At 38.9% G+C, this 4,461-nt stretch overlaps 1 non-coding gene across 1 annotated transcript; it reads right to left on the bottom strand.

Annotated features, from left to right (window-relative positions):
- Nucleotides 1-745: 745 nt before the first annotated feature.
- LOC139313519 (U6 spliceosomal RNA) lies at nucleotides 746-852 on the bottom strand. Its single transcript, XR_011600123.1, has one exon. It is a non-coding gene; the product is annotated as a U6 spliceosomal RNA (small nuclear RNA).
- Between the last annotated feature and the right edge of the window lie 3,609 nt (nucleotides 853-4,461).

Genomic DNA, 4,461 nt, shown 5'->3' with positions numbered 1-4,461 from the left:
TAAATCTGTTTCGTTTGGCGTTTTTTCTTCTTTCCAATTTTTTGCATATATTATTCTTGCAGCTGTTAGTATGTGAATTGTGAGATATTTAATATCTTTAGGGTATGATTTATTAAAAATTCCTAGTGAAAACTTTTCTGGTTCTTTATCTATCTGTGTTTCTGTTATTTGTTCCAACCATTTTTTGATGTTAGACCAAAATTTCTTTGCTGCCTGGCATGTCCATCATAAATGATAGAAGGTCCCTTTGTCTTCTTACACTTCCAGCAGATCGGGCTATTTTTGGGCTGTATTTTTGCCAGTCTGGGTGGAGACCTATGTGCCACCTATAAAACATTTTCAGTTGGTCTTTCTTGTGAGTGATCTTTCAAATATGCCGAAATCTTCACCATTTCTGCCAAATTTGCTACTTTTAATGTCCATTCTTCAATAGTAGGCAAATCTTCCTTCTTCCAATATTGCGCCACCAAAAGTCTAGCTGCAGTTATTAAATTTAGTCTCTATAACCGTACAATCTGTGATTATACCCAACAAAAACAATTGTGGAGTAAACTTTATCTTCTTTTTAAGAATATTTTGGATAATCCACCATATTTTAATCCAAAATGCTTTAACCTTTTTACAAGTCCTCCATATATGACCGTAAGTGGCATCATCACAATCACATCTCCCACAATTAGGTTGTACATTCGGATACATACAAGCCAACTTTTTAGGATCTAAATGCCATCTATAAAACGTTTTAAAAAATATGGAACGCTTCACGAATTTGCGTGTCATCCTTGTGCAGGGGCCATGCTAATCTTCTCTGTATCGTTTCAATTTTAGTATATGTGCTGCCGAAGCGAGCACTGTATGTTTGACGTTTTGAGCCCATTTAATCATTGTTTCCTTGACTGTCTCTTCTTCCATTTTATAGCGTAAAAGATATTTGTAGATTCTGCTAATTAATTTCTTTTCTGAATCTAATATAATTTTGTCTATTTCTTGTTTTTGTTTATGAATTTCATACGTTTTTATGTGTTCTCTATATTTAGATTGTATTTGAGTATAAGTCCACCAATCTATTTCCCTATCTAAGTCTGTCTCCAATTGTTGTTTTGTCTTCAATTTACCTTGATAGTCAATTAAATCTTTATATCTAATTATTTTTGTCTTATCTGTTAGATTTGGGGGTCTAATTGATTCTACCGGTGATAACCGACTTGGTATTTTCATATAGTGTTTTTTTTTAATTTTAAGCCTAATTTGTAGTAATGAGTTTCTTATTGTATGTCTTTGGAAGTATGAATGTGTTTTATATCTTTCGTCCCACATAAAAGAGTGCCAGCCAGTTTGAAGTTCGTGTCCCTCAATTCCTCCTTATTTCCAGGGTTGCATCTCTCTCTGATGAGCTTCCACACGCTGCTGCGTGTCCTTCCCTCAGCTGCTTTGGAGGATCAACACCCTCTTCTCTGTGGCAGCCCTTCAAGTATTGGAAGACTGCCATCAGGTCTCCCCTTGGTCTTCTCTTGAAGAGGCCCCAGAAGCTCACTGGCTTCTCTGCTGGACCCCTTGGGCCATTTGACCTTCTTTTACCCATTGGGCAGCACAGCCTGGCATCTCTTGCTCATCTGTGAATGGGTCCCAATCCTGTCTGCTTAGAGGAAAACGTCCTTTCTTTTTGCTAATATAGATTTTCAGATTTGTGAACTCTTTACACAGAGTGCCACTCAACCCAGGACAGGGACGAAGCATTAGGAGGAGTTTCAGAGGTGCAACTCCTTCATTCTGCCAGAGACACCAATGGAGGTGAGGATGACTTGGAAAGGCTCTGCAAATGTTGTCACCTTTCCACTGCAAGCCGCGAAGGACTTTCCAGCAATCCAAGGGGCTCTTCTTCTTGAGGTTGCCAGCCTGGCTAGGCCCCCCAGGAGAGATTTCCTCCCCAGCCCCGCTCAGACTTCAGGCATGACCTCCCCAGCGGCCGTATGGCAAAACTTTCCTTCCCTCTGCGGTAGAGGAGCGATGCCATCGTTAGAGGAAGAGAAGGGATGCTCCCCCTCCTGCTTTTCTTCATTGTGTGCACACTGAGGAACCAAGGCAGGAAGTAAGGAAGGGCCTCAGATTAGCAGTTTCAGAAACCTCCTTTTGCATATTGGTCCTTTTTATCCGGTTCTTGGGTAATTTTAATGTTATAATTCTTAACGTTGTCTCTTTTGGAGTTTATACTGTTTTGTTGCTTTGTTTGGTGGTTTTGTGCAGATAGAAGTTGCCAGAGTTCCTTAGTGAGCATGTGCCAATAGCATTTTGGGGGCGCGATTTCAACAGATGGGTTTATGATTCCTAATCGAGAAGGTCAGTCTGACCATCAGACAGAGGAATTCAAGAGGATTTTCTTTCCCATTTAGATGGTGATACTGAGGCACAAAAAAGAGGGAGACCATTTGGAGTTTCTGAGAAACTATGGTGAGTAAAGCTATTTTCCAAAGCACCAGAAGGCAAGACAAGGAACAATGGAGGGAAACTAATCAAGGAGAGAGGGAACCTAGAACTAAGGAGAAACTTCCTAACAGCTAGCACTATTTACCAGTGGAATGATTTGCCTTCAGAAGTTCTGGGTGCTCCATTTAAGAAAAGAAATGGCAGAGCATATTTTCATGCAGAGGGTACTGAGTTCAGTTTTTCACATCTTCGGATCTTTATTTAATGATTTCTCAAGTGCCGGAGAGCCTAAGGAAATAATATTCAGCTCGGTGCATACTCTACACCCAAAGTAAAACAAATTATATTCCTGAGTTTCTGGGAAACAATTGTGAGTAATGCAGAAGAGTGAACTTTTGTGGTCCTCTTATGTTCTCAATTCTTGAAGCATTCTTGAAGTAAACTTAAAGCAACCATTTTCAATTGAAAATGTAGTACCAATTAATAAGGTTCCTGAGAGGACAATATTGAAGCAAGATATCCTACATTGCCATTCATTTGCAGTAGAAATTTTGTTTACAGTTTAATTGAAATCGCCATTCATGGAAATTCATCGTGCCAGGTTATCTATTGATATTAGCAGACTTATAGTTATAATAATTTTACTTGAATATAGTAATTCTCTTTCTTCATCTAATGTCTACCTCTTATCTCTAACCATTGATAAAAACCTATTTCACATTAAATAATACTCTGAATCTCCTTTATCTTTTATTTTCAATGTCAATCTATCCATCTCTACACAATCCAATATTTTCTAAATTATATTTTCATCAGATGGGGTGTTCTCATTTTTGCAATATGTCATAGCTTTTCGGTATTATACCTAACAAAAATATTTCTGGTTTTAAATCAATATGCTGCTTAATCATCTTTTCCAACCATGTATGTATTTTCATCCAATATTCCTTTCCTACATGTCTACCACCTACTGTATGATAATAAGTACCTAGAGTCTGATTGCATTTCCAACATTTGACGGACATGGTGTGGAACATTTTTGCTAGCCTTGCCGGTGGCAATTGCCACCTATAAAACATTTTATACAGATTTTCCTTATTTGCAGTAGCCATGGTTTTTGCCATTTATCTAATTATCTAATATAGTAGCTGCTCTCCGTCATTGAGAGTTGTAGGTTCTAAAGTCCATCCTGTCCCTAAGAAAAGTGAAATGACAATAGGCCTAAATATAAATTAGTGTATATAAAGTGTTTTTGTAGTTTTATTGTATACAAGGTTATACAATTATTGATCATTCTACCCACTGAATGCTACATTGATAGCTAAAGGAAAATAATTGTGGTCAATGAACAACTTTATTTAAGTGTTGCTTTTATTTTTTAGCATTAACAATATAGATCAAATGATAACAAATTGAAAAAAATCCCAGAACTAACAAGAACAAGATCAGCAACAACAATAACAATAAGAAAAAGGAAAAGCACAAAAAGACATCCACCCATCCCCATCCAGGGAAAAGAAGCTCCGTGCAGGGCTTTGTAGGTGGGGGTGATTCTGCCCTCCATCTCCATCCCTCCCTTGCTGAAGCCGTCCTATAGGCAGACAGAATAACAGAGTTGGAGGGGACCGTGGAGGTCTTCTAGTCCAGCCAACTTCTGGTGCAGCCCATCAAGAAGGGCGAGATTTACATCTCACAAGTAATCGGACTGAACTTCACTGCTCCCGCCTTTTCCCTGCCCTACCTGTTCTCGGATCAATTGCAGAATTCTGCTCTTTCTGGAGTTTCTTCTAATTCCCCTCTGGTCTTCCCAGTTAGCATATTAGGCACCTTCCAATCTGAGGGGGTCATTTTCTGGCATCATAGCTTGTAGCCTTTTGATACCTTTCATTGGGTTTTCTTAGTAAGGATACTGGAGAGGGTTGCCACTTCCTTCTCCACTGGGTCACCTTGTGTTAGGACCCTCCACTATGAACTGTCTGTCTTGGGTAACCCTGCACAGCATGGCTCATTGCTTCATTGAGTTGCACAAGATTTTTC

The sequence above is a fragment of the Pituophis catenifer genome, unplaced genomic scaffold, assembly GCF_029215685.1.
Source record: "Pituophis catenifer annectens isolate HBS135680 unplaced genomic scaffold, rPitCat1.0.hap2 SCAF_2, whole genome shotgun sequence".
Lineage (NCBI taxonomy): Eukaryota > Metazoa > Chordata > Lepidosauria > Squamata > Colubridae > Pituophis > Pituophis catenifer.
The sequence above is the reverse complement of the archived record's forward strand: the minus strand, read 5'-3'. Positions and strand labels throughout refer to the sequence as shown.